This window comes from Lacerta agilis, chromosome 7 (genome assembly GCF_009819535.1).
Source record: "Lacerta agilis isolate rLacAgi1 chromosome 7, rLacAgi1.pri, whole genome shotgun sequence".
Lineage (NCBI taxonomy): Eukaryota > Metazoa > Chordata > Lepidosauria > Squamata > Lacertidae > Lacerta > Lacerta agilis.
Genome location: NC_046318.1, coordinates 77,557,815 through 77,575,627, shown reverse-complemented (window position 1 = coordinate 77,575,627; position 17,813 = coordinate 77,557,815).

Genomic DNA, 17,813 nt, shown 5'->3' with positions numbered 1-17,813 from the left:
CATAAAATTGTAGAGTTGGAAGGAACCTGAGGGTCATCCTAGAGCAGTGATGGCCAAACTTGACCCTCCAGCTGTTTTGGGACTACAATTCCCATCATCCCTCACCACTAGTCCTGTTAGCTAGGGATGATGGGAGTTGTAGTCCCAAAATTGCTGGAGGACCAGGTTTGGCCATCACTGTCCTACACCAGTCTCAACTAAAGTATCCATGACATATAGCCACCCAACCTTTGCTTTAAAACCTCCAGTGAAGGAGACTCCACAACATCCCGAGGGAGACCATTCTACTGTCAAACAGCTTTTACTGTCAGTAAGTTTGTCCTGATGTTTAGTTGGAATCTCCTTTCTTGTAACTTGAAGCCATTGGGTTTGGGTCCTACCTTTTGGAGCACGAGAAAATAAGCTTGTTTCATCCTCCTTGCAACAGCCCTTGAGATATTTGAAGATAGCTATCACATCTCCTCTAGGTCTCCACTTTTCCAGGCTAAACATACCCAGATCCTTCAACCGTTCCTCGTGAGGATGGGTTTCCAGACCCTTGATCATCTTGTTCGCCCTCATCTGCATATGTTCCAGCTTGTCAATATCCTTCTTAAAATGTGGTACCCAGCACTGGACATAGTATTCCAGGTGTGGTCTGACCAAGGCAGAATAGAGTGGGACTATTACTTCCCTTGATCTGGACACTATACTTCTGTTGATCGTCTGATGTCACTGTGGCATCATGCAGTTGACAGGTAGTCAGCCCCACACACTTGCCAAACCTGGGAGTGGAGGAGATAAAGATCCATCTCACCAGCTGGTTCCAGTTCCCCATCCTTGGATTATAGGATTCGGCACACCTGTCTATGCCAGGTTGTCCCCATGACAAGTTCATTGGTGGAACACCTTCTATCTGTGAGAACTTTGCATAGCCAAGGCTTTTATCCTGAGCCAAGTCATATGAACCTTGGACAACATCAGCTGGGAAACATGCGGCTTTCCAGATGTTCGTGTACTACAATTCCCATCGGCCCTGAACACCTGGAAGTCCACATTTCCCCCACTCTTTTCTTGAGATTGAGTTGAATGGATCTGTCATAAGGTTTAGAACTTGCGGTGCCTTATATAGGTCTCCAGAGCTATACACTGAATACCAAAGTGAAATGGTGAGTTTTCGTAGCATTCTCTCTGCAGAGTGACTTCGGAGCAGATAACCAGGTGTGCTATCTGCTAGCCTAGTGCGAAAGGAGCAGACCAAACTCGGAGAGTTACCTTGGCATTAATTATTGATCATCTTCTTATGACATTCGACAACTTGCACCTGCATCAGTCATGTTCGTTCCACTGAATAATGCACAGCGAGTGGGTCTTTGAGAAACCAGTGTGCTGAATATATAGAGTTATAGCACAGCCCAGTGGCAAACTTAATGAACAAATCTCCAAAGCTGACAAAACGAGGCTGTTGTTTTATTCAAGGGCAGTGGGATAACGTTCGCAAAACGGGGGAACTATTCCTAGAGACCCCACCCACTGCAATTTCTGATCTCCTAAGTTAAATGCAATGTACCAGCCCCTGGCACTCTTACCTGTTGCTCCAGGACGGCTCCTCACCCCCACCCCCACCCCCAGTGCGGGATTATCCAATAAGTGGGACTAAGCAAGTGCTTGGGAACCAGCAATGCAGAGGAACAAAAATAAGACTTTTAAAAATCATCATCATCTGATTTTTGTTTTTTTGTTTTTTTATCAGAATTTATTGGATTTTAATAATAAACATACACAAATACAAATACAAACACTACAAAAACTACAAAACAAAATATACACAAGCAAAACACTTATTTATCTATCCTTATCCTCTTTATAATCCTAAATTTGGGACTTCCTCGCATCCTCTCTTCTGCGTTCATTTCTAATCTTCTTTAGTAACTTTGTAACATTGTAAAATCTACTTTTTTAGACCTAATCTTAATCTTACAATTATAATCAACATATCTTAAATCTTATTCTTATCAAACAAAACATCACATTCCACATCTCAACTTCTTTTATCCTCTTAGCTAAACTTTGTTATGCTGTAGCCTATATTTCTTCTGATTCCAATTTCAAATATTAAATATTCAAATATTATCAAATATTAAAATATTTTCAAATGTTAAAAAATCACATCTTATCATTTACCTAAATGTTTCTTCCAGTCTCATACACCGTTTTCCCTCTGGTTTTGGAGTTCCATGGTCAGCCTTTATAATATCCCCTTTAAGTATTCCTCCTTTACTCCACCCCCCCCTCCTGTCCATCACAATCCTTCCCATTACCTTTCCCATCCCCCCACAGGTCCCCCCCCAAAAAAAATTCACCCTCATCTGATTTTTGATTTATTTTATTTTTAAGCACCAAAGTAGTCATCGTGGGGAAACCTGATCTTTGCTAGATTCTCTCACACTCCGCTCCCTTGATTTTATGTATTTTGTAGTCTCATTTTGTATTTTTCTGTTGTGAACCACTCTGGGATGAATGGCAGTATACAAATAACAACAACAACAACAACAACAACAACAACAAGGGATATTAAATGCGGAGATACCAAAAGATAAAACCACAGTTTATTTATATGCCACGGCCGCGACAAGAATAGTGCTGGCAAGATACTGGAAAGAGAAACATACACCCTCCCGAGAAGAATGGCTTTGTAAGGTATGTGAATATCTAGAATTAGCAAAATTAACAGATATAATAAGATGCAAACGCAGAAGTTTAGTTTAAAAAGAATGGGAATGTCTGAATGAATATTTAAAAAACAACCAAGGACCAAAATTGATAATCTGGTTAAGTTTAGAGTGAAAGAAATTTGTGAAGAGATGAAAGAAAAGTAAGAGGATATACAGGTGAAACTCGAAAAATTAGAATATCGTGGAAAAGTCCATTTATGTAAGCAATTGTTTTCATTAGCTACTGGAGTTTAATATATGAGATAGACTCATGACATGCAAAGTGAGATATGTCAAGCCTTTGTTTGTTATAATTGTGATGATTATGGCGTACAGCTGATGAAAACCCCAAAGTTGAAATTGTTAATTTGGGGTTCTCATCAGCTGTACACCATAATCATCACAATTATAACAAATAAAGGCTTGACATATCTCGCTTTGCATGTCATGAGTCTATCTCATATATTAGTTTCACCTTTTAAGTTGAATTACTGAAAGAAATGAACCTTTCCATGATATTCTAATTTTTCGAGTTTCACCTGTATATTGAATTAACATTAAGAAAGATAAAGGACAGGAAAATGATATAAAACAGACGGAAGGATGAGTTTGAATTGAAGTACTGTTTGGAAGGTGGAAGTAACTGTTTAGACTATTTGTAGGGAAATGTAGCAATGCAAGGAGGAACATAGGAAAGATAAATATGTTGAATAATGTGTATTTAGAATTACATTTATTTATTTATTTTATTTGTGTCTCCTCTTTTTCTTTTACTTTTTGTTGTTGTTTGTTTGCTTTTCTTTTTTTCTTTTGTTTGTTATTCCTTTGTATTTGTTTTTGCGAAATGTTTTTAAATTTGTTGTGAAATTGTTAAATCTAAATCTAAATAAAGTTGGAAAATAATACAGTGGTGCCCCGCTAGACGAATGCCTCGCTAGACGAAAAACTCGCTAGACGAAAGGCATTCGCTAGCGGAAGGCTGTCTTGCAAGACGAATTTTTGAATGGGCTTGCCTCGCAAGACGAAAAAGTTTCCGATTTTTTTTCTTTTTTTCCCATCAAACGGCTCTTCCCCCGTTGGTGCTTCGCAAGACGAAATTTTCGCTATACGACAGTACTCGCAGAACGAATTAATTTCGTCTTGTGAGGCACCACTGTAATAATAATAATAATAATAATAATAACAACAACAACAACAATAATAATAATAAATTTTCTGTTCTCTTTTATTACTGATCCCCACCTAAATCAGAATCCCCCTACTAATGCAGATCAAATGAATGTGTTGCAATAAATCTATGTTTTATTTATGTTTGCTTTTAAATTTTATTTTCCGGTTGAGTATTGTTTTTTTATAGCCTGGATAGCTCAGTTGGTTGGAGCGTGATTCTGACAACACCAAGGTTGCAAGGAACCTACATATTCCTGCATTGCAGGGGGTTGGACTAGATGATCCTCAGGGTCCCTTCCAGCTCTATGATTCTATCAATTACATATGGGGGCACTGTTGTCTTTTCATTGCTCAGGGCCTTAGGGTTTTATTTAGACATATATGTGTACAACCTTAGCACCCAGCACTTCAAACTCCCATTGTTCTAGGCACATTTTGCGACAGGGAATTTCATTAGTGAGAGCAGTTTCTGAGCTCTGGGCGCAGTACCGCGCCTATGATTTCAGATTAAAGCTGCAACTGCTGGAATGAAAGGACCTTTTCTGCCTCCCCACTTCCAGCCTCTCTCTGAAGACTGGAGAAGGGACCCACAGAAGAATATTAGGGCAGGAGAAGTATGGCTTCTTTCTTTCTTTCTTTCTTTCTTTCTTTCTTTCTTTCTTTCTTTTTTGCAATCTTCAGAAGTGGACTAGACCATGTGAAAAATCAATATGAGATTTTAGCTGCAGTTCATTCATTTCCAGTTTTGTATTCTTGTTATAAAATAGCTTCCCTAGACATTTCGTTGTGGCGCCCATAACCTATGTTTAAGATGCCATTTACCTTCTAGCTTTCATATCTGTTTCTACCACTGTTAGTTAGCACCCCAAATTGTATTGCCTCTCCATTAGTTGCAACTTTGGACCCAGAACAGTTCAAGTTTGTCTCTGTGTTTCCAGCTTCCAGCCTGCTTCTACTCACACATTTCTCCCTGGCTACTGTTCTCCTACACAGCAGATAGGAGAAAGGGGTGGAAGAAATGCCCCGGTCCCATTAACCAAGGGGGCACCACCACTTGAAGTGAACGAATGCCATTGCACTGGAAGAAGCAAAGATCACCAGTGTCGAAGCAATGATTCTTCAACATCAACTTCGTTGGACTGGTCATGTTGTGCGGATGCCTGATGATCGTCTTCCAAAGCAACTACTGTATTCTGAACTTAGAAATGGAAAGTGTGATGCTGGTGGTCAACAAAAGAGGTTCAAAGACTCTCTTGTAAGACAGATCTAAAAAAATGTAGTATAAACACCGACAACTGGGGAACACTGGCCTGCGAGCGCTCCAATTGGAGAACAGCCTTTACCAAAGGTGTCATGGGCTTTGAAGACACTTGAACTCGCGATGCAGGGGAGAAACGTGCTAAGAGGAAGGCATGCTGGGCAAACCCTGACTGTGATCAACTCCCACCCAGAAACCAATGTCCCCACTGTGGAAGGATGTGTGGATCCAGAATTGGCCTCCACAGTCACTTACGGACTCACTTTTAAAACCATGTTTATGGAAGACAATCTTACTTGGCTATGTGTAATCATAGAAGAGGAAGAAGAAGAGGAAGAAGGAGGAGGAGGAGGAGGAGGAGGAGGAGGAGGAGGAGGAGAAGAAGAAGAAGAAGAAGAAGACGACCTTCTTTAAGTGTAGCTCTTGCAACCTAGCTCATTCTTTTGGGAATGCTGAGGAGGAGCTAAGGTCATTGTCTGTTTATAAAGAAACTTGTCTGACCAACTTCCTCCGTTAGGTTCAAACAATCACTGGGTGCAGGACCCCAAGAACTGCAAGGAACTTGGGACCTCATCCAAACTGATCACCCCACAAATCCAGAACAATACTTTAGAAAAAGAGTGGACTGCAAGCAGGTCTTCTTTTATTTTATTTTCTTTAAAAAAAAAATATCTCAGTGATAAAAATCGAGTTTCCTAATGGCCATGCTGATAGATGGCTATCTCTAAACCGCGCGAACAGAGGACTTTAGTAACTTATAGCTCTACAAAAATGACAGAAAGGGACACCAAAGCGAACAGGGGAAATCTCTGCACTCGTTCTCATTTTTAGTGGAATATCAATGATCCAGGAGTCCTATTTTTTCTTAGGATATATCTGAAAATGGCAGGAGGTTTTATCTCACAGATTTTAATTATATATATATATATATATATATATATATATATATATATATATATATATTCCTGGCCTGTCAAACCAAATGGACAATTTAAATACCATTTTTACAATGGCTGTAACCACACGGGGAGAGACCCGTAACTTTCCCTTCACGAGCTCAGATCTTCTTGTGGAGATAAAAAGAGCGCGCACCTTTCTAAAGCACATTCCTTTATTTTATAACAAGTAATTGGCTGAGGTTACACCAAGAGCAACAGGGGTTCAAGCGCGTACCTGAATCTGCAAAACTGAAGTGGATCAAGGCACTCCTAGAATAGAACTGCAGAGCTGGAAGGGATCCCAAGGGTAATCAAGTCCAACATTGCCATACCGGAATCTCAACTAAAGAATCCATGGCAGATATATCCCTGAGCACAGGGATAGGTGACCTTCGACCTGTCTGCAACTTAGTCCTGCCCCGGGGGTCTGAGAGAGCCCACAATGGCATTTTCTCCAAACCACACCCACTTGCCAATCAGATGGTGTTACTTGTGGTGCCAAGTGATGGTGAAGGGAAGCGGGGTTAAATCCTGCATAACCACCGTTTGCCTGTTTCCACAAGCAAACTAGCAGGATTTAACTCTCTGCTGGTTGGCTGATAAGCTGGGGGTGAAATCTTGCTCAGTTCAACAGGATTCAACACAGGAATGGGGTTTGCATGGAAAGCCTGCCACAAAGCAAAGCAAGGAATTCAGGAAGGTTTGCATCAGCACCCCCTGCTAAATGAATCATATAATTGTAGAGCAGAATAATCTATTCCTGCAATGCAACTGAACTATCTGGCAGTTTCTTGTTGTTGTTTAGTTGTTTAGTCATGTCCGACTCTTCGTGACCCCATGGACCAGAGCACGCCAGGCACCCCTATCCTTCACTGCCTCCCGCAGTTTGGCCAAACTCATGCTAGTTGCTTCGAGAACACTGTCCAACCATCTCCTCCTCTGTCGTCCCCTTCTCCTTGTGCCCTCCATCTTTCCCAACATCAGGGTCTTTTCCAGGGAGTCTTCTCTTCTCATGAGGTGGCCAAAGTATTGGAACCTCAGCTTTAGGATCTGTCCTTAATAGTATAAAGAAGCTGCCTCTCAGCCTAACCTACCTTGCAGGGTTGTTGTTGGGGATTAAATGAGGAAGGCGGAGAACCAAATACACAACCATGAGTTCCTTGGAGGAGAAAGGTGGGATATAAATGTCAGGTATACCGTATATACCTTGGGTTCCATGATCACTGCAGATGGTGACAGCAGTCACGAAATTAGAAGACGCCTGCTTCTTGGGAGAAAAGCAATGACAAACCTAGACAGCATCTTAAAAAGCAAAGACATCACCTTGCCGACAAAGGTCCGTATAGTTAAAGCTATGGTTTCCCCAGTAGTAATGTACGGAAGTGAGAGCTGGACCATAAAGAAGGCTGATCGCCGAAGAATTGATGCTTTTGAACTATGGTGCTGGAGGAGAATCTTGAGAGTCCCATGGACTGCAAGAAGATCAAACCTATCCATTCTCAAAGAAATCAGCCCTGAGTGCTCACTAGGACAGATCCTGAAGTTAAGGCTCCAGTACTTTGGCCACCTCATGAGAAGAGAAGACTCCCTTGAAAAGACCCTGATGTTGGGAGAGATGGAGGGCACAAGGAGAAGGGGACGACAGAGGATGAGATGGTTGGACAGTGTTCTCGAAGCTACCAACATGAGTCTGACCAAACTGCGAGAGGCAGTGAAGGATAGGCGTGCCTGGCGTGCTCTGGTCCATGGGGTCACGAAGAGTCGGACACGACTGAACGACTGAACAACAACATACCGTATATATAAATGATAAACCTTATTTCGTTCTTGTAAACTGCTTTGCAAATCCAAATGACTGAATGACTGAACGGGACGGAATTGTTGTAAGCTCCAGAGTTCAGTAACCTCCAAATCTCACCTGGCCGCTTTTGGCCAGCCTTCTCTTTCCACTAATGTGAGTAATACAAAATGCAACATTTCCCCTCTGAGAATCGCATCTTTGCCTCTTCTAGAGAAATAATGCATTTGGTCTGGTTAGCTAGCCAAATAGCGTAGTAAGGGGCTCTTCGCTTCAGGGGAAATCAATCGCTCCCATTAATAATTGGATACCTCCCTAAATAGCTCTTGCGATGGAGAAGACAGAGCCCATGCGCTCCAGCCGTCCCAACAACACTGTAGGCAGAATGCAGCCTGCCTATCTAGGAAAAGATTTGTTTTGCACATGTTAACCGTGCTTGTTTATTTCATTATTAATGAATGCAAGCAGCCAAAGGGAAACAGCCATTTGCATGCCTTTGATTTGAGTGAGGTGAAGCTACATGAGAAAAATCAGAAACCGTGCATAATTTAGAAGCCAGGAAAAGAAAAGAAAAGAAAATCACGATGCATGGAGTTGCAAAGTTTGGGTGTGTGCCTTGCAGGTTGGCATATCCAACGATTGATCCTCCTTCAAGCCGTCAAAATTATACGGGATCAAAACCAACGCACGATTCAAGCAAAGGTCAGGTCCCACGAGACCTACCAGTAAATTCCCACTGTATTCATTCCCCTCCCCCTCCCAGGGCCCCATAGAAGTGAAAAGGGGGAAGACCTGTGGAAAGGTAGGTGAATATGCAGTTTGCCATGCTGCCCACCACGTGAGTTATGAAGTCCGCTTTGGATCCGAAGGCTGCTTTGACTCTGGGCAGGACCAGAGTGGGAGACAAGTGTGGAATCCATAGGAAAATGGTTTAGTGTGGGTGAAGCCTAGGCAGGACATGTTAAGCTAGAGGTGGATTCACACAGCAGTTTATTCCATCGTCCTGGCGTTTCCCTGACTGTGAATATCTGCATTATGGTTGACCTTTCACATGACATAAAAGGAACTTCTGGAAAAGCAATGGAATATAACTCTTATTTAGTGTGCATTGCCGTTATTTGATTCCAGAAAAAAAAAAATCCATTTGCAGTACCTCCTGCCAGAAAATCGCATGGGTAAAGTGATTAAATTTGAGGCAGTACACTGGCATTAACAAATCTTCCCCGGTGTTCTCACAGGGGAACAGAAGAATGCATGAGCAGAAATGGTGGAGGAGTAGCGGTATTGCCTGCTGGTGTTCGCTGTTGTGTACGAAGGATATTGACAAGCTGGAAGGTGTGCAGAGGAGGGCAAACTAGATGATCAAGGAAAAGGGAAGTCTTAAGAGGAATGGATGAAGGAGCTGGGTATGTTTAGCCTGGAAAAGAGGAGACTGAGAGGATACGATAGCCATTTTCAAGTATCTCAAAGGCTTGCTTTCTCCTGCTCTGGAGGGCAGGACTCGAACCAGTGGCTTCAAGCTGCAAGAAAGAGATTCAGACTAAACATTCGGAAAAACTTTCTGAAAGTAAGAGCTGTTAGAACGTGGAATGCCCCCCCCCCGAGGTTGTGGACTCTCCTTCCTTGGAGGTTTTTAACCAGAGGTTGGATGGCCATCTGTCATGGATGCTTTAGCTGAGATTCCTGCATTGCAGGGGGTTGGACTAGATGACCATTGGGGGTACCTTCCAACTCTATGATGGCAGAGCATACCGTCTTTGATCTTCAGGGTATGCATCATGGCCACAGACAAATTTAACTTTAACTAATTTAGGCTGCCATCCTAATCCCACTCTCCAGTGTATGCACCAATGAATTCAATATAATTTATTTATGGGTAGGCATGCTTAGCACAGTAGCATTTCTGAATTATTATTATTTTATTATTATTTATATCCTGCCTCCCCCAACCCCTCACGGGAATCAGCTTCAATACTTGAGGCACGAGAACACCTTAACGCAACATCACATGCTCAACGCCCTTAAGAAAGTTGCAAAACTTCCCCGAGAATGTTGCAAACTTTTCCGCATTCTGCAAGGCGGACGGGAGCGTTGTCAAGGCGCTAAGCAAGGCGAGCAGGAGCCTATGTGCCTAAGCCGCAGATACGCTGTCTAGGAGCGCAGTGAAAGTCGCGCATCCAATGTTCAAGCAAGCAATGCCGGTTTTGCACAGCTCAAAGCAAGTGCATGCGTTTCTAATTTCTTTTCGCAAGAACTGTTATTTTTGCATTAATCTACAAACGCATGTCTGCACCTATATTGCGCGAGTGCTTTTATGTTTGCACTGTTCTGAAAATGCATGCGTGCACTTATCTTGCAAGTGCTATTATTTTTCCGCATCACTCTGCAAACGCATGTGTGCACCTATCCATCTATCTAGATTAGTACTATTTTTTTTTTTTGCATTACTCTGAAAATGCATGCATTTCTCTCATGTCCAGCAAAGCGCGCGCCTCACTGTCAAAATCGGAGAGCAACAAACAAACAAACAAAACCCACGTACGAACAGAAAAAAGAAACACCGACTCAGCCTATTCATCTAACAGGGAACTCCTTATTTAATTCCCCGGACCTCGAGCCCCGCCCCGCTCTCTCCACCCATATCTCGCTCCTCCAATCAGGGAAGCCCTTCCTACGCCACGCCCCTTTCGCTTCTTGCCCCTGCGCGGCCAGAACCATGAACCGCTCTCGCCCCAGCGCGCCTATCGCCAGTCTGCGCTTTCGATTGGCTCCCGCGTGCCCACGTGGGCTTACACGAACGACTCTCCCCCCATTCCGTCACGCCCCTTCTCTCTCTCTCTCTCTCTCTCACCGGCGGGCGAGCGCGAGAGCTCGGAAGGGGGCGGGGCGAAGCGTGCGCGCGGAGGGGGGAGGGAGAAGGAAGGAAGGGAAGGCAGCGCGGGGATTGGTTGCTAGGGCGCTGACGTCAGAGACCCGGAGGGCGGGGAGAAAGCTGAGGCACGGAAAAAGGTCAAACTAAAGGCGAGGAGAAGCGGCGGCAGCGGCCGGAGCGGCGGAGGGAGGGGGGGGATTGGGCGGGAGGGGAGAGAGCGCGAGCCCCCCCCCGCAACCCCCCACCCCCACAGCAGGTACGGGCGGGGGGGGGAGGAGGAGGATTGGGGCGCGCTGTTCCCCGTGGCCACGCCCCCTTCCTCACTTGGGGGGGGCTTGTGGGGGGCATAGAAGAGGTGCCCCCCCCTCTGCCCACCCTGTACCCTTTTCTCATTCCTTCTCCTCAGGAGCCCCTGAACTTATAGGGGTGACGTGCAGGGTGGGGGGGGGAAGCCTCTGGTTCCCCTCATGTAATGTGTGCCCCCCCACCCACAAATCAACATACACAGTTAAGCACCCAAAGGTGCCAGCTCTCCTCACAGTCTTAGGTGCTTCTGGCTGTCCCCCTATGTTTCCTATAGTTTTCTCCCCCCCCCTTTCCCCATTGGGGTCAAACGCAGAAACTGCCCCCCTCTTTTTTCTGGCACTTATGCAAAAAAATAAAATAAAAATAAAACCCAGCAACAGCCACCCCACCCCAAAGTAGGGGTGACCCCTGTTCTTCTCCTCCTGCCCTCAGGTGCCCCTAGAGTTAAATTGGGAAGTCTCTGCTTCCCCTCATGTAATGTGTCCCTCCCCCCCCCCCCAACGCACGCATAACCACCCTAAGGTGCCAGCCCTCCTCGTGGTCTGTGTGCCTCAGACCTATGTAGTCCTGCCCCCCCCCCTCTTATGGGGTCCAAAGCAGGAAGCTGCCCCCCTTTTTTGGTACTTCTCCAAAAGAAAAGAAAACCCCACATTGAAACACACCTATATTCGTCTCCCCAAAGAAATCTCTCTGCTTTTTTTTTGCGGGTTGTTTATTATTTTTTTTTAATAGGGCGGGCACCATGCTAGAGTGCCCCCACATCTGTCCCAAGTGTCCTGGCAGAAGTACTAACAGTCCTGTGCTTGTCTCTCTCCACTCCACGTCCCAAACTACTGCTCCTACCTAAGTTGACAAGCTTCCTCCTTGCAGTGTTTCTTGGCATTGAGGATGCCAAGGGAATGTGAAGTGGGGGGGGGGGGGAGAGAGAGCTTGCTGAAAAGTGAACTGGTACAAAAAGGAAGGGTGCTGTTTGAAAAAGGGTCTCTGTTCCATATGTTATGGGGAAGCTTGCACACACACAAAAATATATATATGCATGCCTTGACCTCTGCATGCCTTGCAGGGTCCTTTTCTGGTTACGTTGGGTGATGCAGTGGGGAGATAAATATGTTTTTCCCTGCTTTGCTGTCAAGATTCCTTTAGGGAGGAATGTCACAGATGGGTTGGAAGAGTTGGTGATACAAGACGCAAAAGAGTTCTGTCGTTTTTGCCCTGAGAGGTCTTCCCTGTTAGGGCAGCTGTACTGTATAGGAAGGCAGCTCTGATTTGCTTTGATTATATTTTTGGAGCACCCTGGTTTGGTGATTGCTGTTTGACACTTTAGTAGTCCTTTAGGGGGCAACTGGGTGTTTGGGGAAAGAGAGCACAACTTTCCCTTTCTCCGTAGAATTGAGGAAGTGGGGCAGGGGATATCCGGAGTGTTTCCCTCAAGCTTCCCAGCAAAATAGTTTCTATAAAAGACGGGTATCAAGTGACAGTTTTGTGTAACACTCTTCACTTCCCTGTTTATCTATCTGCTTTCCTTAGCTAGGCTTGCCACTTCTTTAAGATTGTTGATGGGTGATGTTGTACGGACTGTGTGTGTGTATATATACACACACACACACACACACAGCCCATGATGTCTGATAGGGAGGGACTGGGACTAAAACAGCAGATATTTTTCTTCATGGGCATTGCAAGCAGCGTTGGATTGAAGGAAAGGGGAGTTTGTGCGAGCAAGCAAGAATGAGACGAGAAGTCTCGGGAGCTGTAGCGTATAGCAACAGGAGGTTGCTCATGAGCTGGAAACTTGGGTTCTGCTTTCTGAAACTTTCTGCTGACAGTACACTTCTTAGGGAGAATCTGAGCGACTGCTGATGCAGCATTGCTGCTCAGGATTTTTTTTTTAAAATAAAAATTGTGGTTCATTGAAATTACTTCATTTTGATGTACTGCACCCAGGCCTGCGGTGATTGACAGTTGTGCATCTGAGATGTGGATGTTGCCTGTTCACTATATGAGCAGTTGATGCTTTGTATCAGGAAACCACTGTATTTATATTGTGTGTGTGTGTTTTTACAGAGCTAAATGGAGAAATCACATGTACACCTAAGTAGATGGTTGTTCGGAATAAGTGTGAAACCTCTAGAATGAGAACAGATGTAAATTGCTGTAGTCATAGGATGACTTCTCTGCCATCAGCCGATAGCTCATCACAGCACAGTCTTAATTGAACCTGCCAGACTTGTCAGCATGCTTACTCAATGCTTTCCCACCCTGTCTCGTTTTGCAGAACAGCAGTAAAGAATGCTGGTGATGGCAAAACTCCACAAAGTAATGAAAAGCGAACTTCTTAGCATTTTGACATCAGGGTAGAGAATTCTTCCTCCCAGCTGCTTTCCTCAGGAGGCTTATCCAGTTTTGTTGTTTTGAATAAAAATGGACACAATTAGCTCAATTAGCTGCTATATAAAATATCAGTTTTCTGGCCCGATTCCTCCCTCTCTCAGCCCCACAATTCCCAAGGACTAGAATTATTTTGGTTTTGCTAAAATTATCCTCATATGGGTGGGGCTCTTCGTAGGCTGCTCACCTTTTCTTTTTTTTGGGGGGGGGCTGCCTTAGCTGTTTGTAAGAAGTTGTGGGGAGGCTGAGAGATGGCACCGCTTTCCCTTTTACCTTCCCGAACAGTTTGGACTTAACACAGTGGAGTTGAGTTCGCTTGCTCTAATAACATGTCACATGAGGGAAGGCATAACCTCAGAAGGGGTATTGAAAGCAAAAAGTGGAGATTCCATTGGCCTTTTAACAAACTGGGTTAAAAATTAAGCTCTGTCTGTGGTGTGTTAATGTGCTCCTGGAAAATATGTCACCAGTTTCATAGCTGCTGTCCACATATTGAAGTGTGGGAAAGAAGCAGTAACTCAGCAGATTATTCCAGATCTTATGACCTTAGTGGGTTTGTGGAGGTCACTAGCCTAAATATGTTTGCGTTCTCTATAGCAAGTGGGACAAGCATCTTTTCTCAAAACCTTGAGGTTTTATTCACATTGGCCTTTTTTTTTTGCACATCTTTTCACCCCTGAGATCTGGAACAAGTACACAATCTCTTGCAGTACGATACACAGTTCTTCATTTAAGGTATGTCATGTTGTAAGTCCCTTTCAAATCTGAGGAGATGGTTAACTTGTTGGGAGTAAAGATAGTGTTGCTGTGAGACATATTCTCAGTGGTAGTGCCTGTCGGGATATTTGTATGTGCATCATGAGTATGAGGAAGTAGTTATGTAATAGAGTTTTCCATCCTATCCCACCTGCAGCCTTCCAAGCAGCCCTGAGATCGGGATTTCCCTCATACTGAACATTATGGAGAATGTGCTGTTCCTTTATCTCCTGTGTTGGACAGGTTGCAGCAGTTACAGTTGGGTTGTGTGGAAATGGGAGTTTGGGTACAGGCTAGACCGGGGTAGGGAACCTGTTTTGTCTACGTGGGCCAGACCATTATCAGGATCAGCTTCTCTGACCAAATCCGGCAGGTGTGCAAGGCTGCCAATGTGTGGCTCGCAGGGCATCACAGTGACGTCATGTGCTGAAGTACTTTGAACTCCCCGAGTTGGGACTTATAAGCACCTTGCGGGCTGCTAAAAGGGAGGGGTTGTTCCTTCATTTTAGCAGAGAGTTGCATAGAATCCCCTGCTGAAACAGTGGTTAAAAGAAGAAAAAAACCCTCCATTTTAGCTGATTTTGATGCATTTCTCTTTCTGAATCCGGAAGGATGCTGTTTGGAATCTCCTGCTAAAAATGGGAGGGTCCTGCTATTTTGGCAGGGGATCAAATGCAGGCTTTCATGGAAAACTGCCTAAATGATGTAGAGGAAGCCCATTTCCTTGAAACAGGAAGATGTTTGCATGGAAACCAGCCAAATTGAGCAGGATTGAACCCTGCTCCTCAGCTGATGAGTGGGGATTCATTCCTGCTCAGTTTGGCTGTGCACTTCTGGGAACACGTACCCAGCCATTGCAGGATTTAACAATTATCTAGTGCCTATTAGGTGACATCATGAGTGATGTCAGCCAATGGGTGAATGAGCATAGTTTTGGGGAGATAGCCTGGTGGTTGAAGTTGGGCTCCTGGTGGGACAGGATTGGCCTGAGGGTTGGAGGTTCCTCATTTCTGCCTTAGATTATATACATGCGTAAGTGAAACACTTTGAAAGTGTTATCCATGCATACAGTGTTTCTAGAACAGTGTGTGGTAGGAGGAGAAAAGTTCAGCTTTCAGGTTGTTCTCAGGTGACATCTAGATAGTTAAAGGGACCCCTGACCATTAGGTCTAGTCACGGACGACTCTGGGGTTGCGGCACTCATCTCGCGTTACTGGCCGAGGGAGCCGGCGTACAGCTTCCTGGTCATGTGGCCAGCATGACTAAGCCGCTTCTGGTGGACCAGAGCAGCGCGCGGAAACACTGTTTACCTTCCCGCCAGAGCGGTACCTATTTATCTACTTGCACTTTGACGTGCTTTCGAACTGCTAGGTTGGCAGGAGCTGGGACCGAGCAACAGGAGCTCACCCCGTCGTGGGGATTCGAACCGCCGACCTTCTGATCAGCAAGCCCTAGGCTCTGTGGTTTAACCCACAGCGCCACCCGCATATCTACATACACCACCATATTAAAACAATAGTTGTACTAGAGTGAAATACCTGTTCATGTCTTAAGAATAAATACTGCCATGCAGTTGTGGGGAAGGGAGGGCAAATGTAGAAGAATCTGTACAGTCTCTCTCATCTACTGTTTCTTGTATTGGTTTCCAGGAGAAGACAGAGCATAAGCCCTCCTGAAATATAAGGAGCAGTGTTTGGCTATGTCGATGGCCCTCCCCGTAGGTGGATGAAGCAGTGGCTGGGACTCTGCCTTAGCAACCATCTCCTATACGGGGAGCAGAGAGAATTCTTTCTCCCTCTCTTGCTGCCCCTCAGGTGTGGCCACTTCACTGCGCGAAGTATGTTTGCACCTGTTGCACAGTAAAATACCCCCCAGAGCACTTCAAAGTACTTCACAGAGCTGTAATTTCAGCTGCTCTAGGGAATCCTTTATTGTGGCACTTCCATGAGCAAATTCCAAATACTGACATTTCTCAGAGTTAATGCTTGTGTGAATGAATCCTAAAATTGGCTTCTTTCAAACCAGAGTTGTATGGGGAACAGCCCAGAGGTTAAATCAATCAGCTAATTACTTGTTGGGGATTGACACTATTGCTCTAGCTTATTGTGGGGTGGAGATATATCTTTTATTTTTCCTGTCAAAGCTTTTCCGTTTCATAAGTTAATTCGTAACAATGGGTTCCAACTGCAAATTGCAGTCCTGTTTGCTAAATGCAAGTAAAATAAACATGCTCATTTCTGGGGGGAAATGTGGAACACCAACGTCACAGAGAGAATCTGAAGAAAACTTAGGGAAGGTGGTCAGTGGGACAGATGGCAATAGAAGGGAAAGCGGCAAACAGTTTCTTCCAAGCTGAAGAGGAGAAAGATGAGGATGTCAGAGTGCTTAAGTCCTAGAAATTTGCCACTTTCTGTGCAGTGTTCAAGGAGTTCCTCCAGTTGACAGTTACCAGGGAGTTGTTGCCAAGCGTCTTTTTTCAATGCCTGCTTTCAAAATTTACCCTGTCCTGGGCACATCTCACACAGTCCTGTCTTAAAAATGCAACAACTCCAGCTTTCTTCAAGAGGCAGCAATATATTAAAGCACAGTGATGTGGATTTTCTGGGGGACAGGACGGGACGGGAAGACTTAACTGAGATTTATTTATTTTTTTGCATTAGGATAGCGTTCATTGGAAAAAAAATCAGTTGGCATAAGAAAATATTCTTACATGCTGGAGTGTGATCTAATTTAGCATGATCAGTTTGCTTGTACAGGTAGCCTATTTATTAGACAAAGCAAAAAAGTATTACATTCCAAGCTTGTCTAGTATTGTATTTGCAATTGGCATCCGTTCATTTTCTGCAAATGAGCTTACAAAAACAGAATTTCTGCATAGGAAAATAAAGCACAAGAATTTTTTTTCCACCCCACGCCACTGGATTTTCTAAACTCAATTCTATACTGTATAGATGAACGTTTGTAAGCAATTTAACATTAGTGACAACATTCCGGGTAGTAACCAGGTGTTTACTTTGGAGAAAGAAAACGTGAACTCTAGGAGGTATTTCTATCCGACTTGAAGTCTATCTTAAATCTTTTTAGGGAGAATTGAAGAATGTGGGGTGGAGCTTAATGTGTTGTGAACCTTCTTGAAGTCCTTCTGCAATTTTCTAGTTCTCTGTCTCTAGGTTTATATGAATGCAATCAGAGTTGATAGGTACTTGTGGGTCAGAAATTCTTTCTGTTCCAATTTCCATCTATTCCCACCCTTCCCTGCTCACTCCCCATTTGCTGCCTGAAACCTTGTGTAATATTTATTCTAGAATGTTTCTGGAATACTTGAGGTAAATTGGATGAGGCACTTGGGAGATAAGAGGGTTCAACAAAAGGGGTGACTTCACTTCTTGAATATTCTTCAAGCCTGTGTGAGTTCCCAAACCACTTGGCTCACAACTGCTTTAATCTTTTGCTTTTAGTGGGAGTTAATAAATTGGGCCAGCTCTCATGTGAAAGTTGGCAAGTCTTAGTGTTAGGTACATATTTAATTGCAGCCTTTATCTCTCAAATGCTAGGATAAATTGCAGGGGCAATGCCATGTTTCCATAGATGTGGGAGGAGAGGCATGGGTGGGTTGTGCAACTTTGCAGTAATT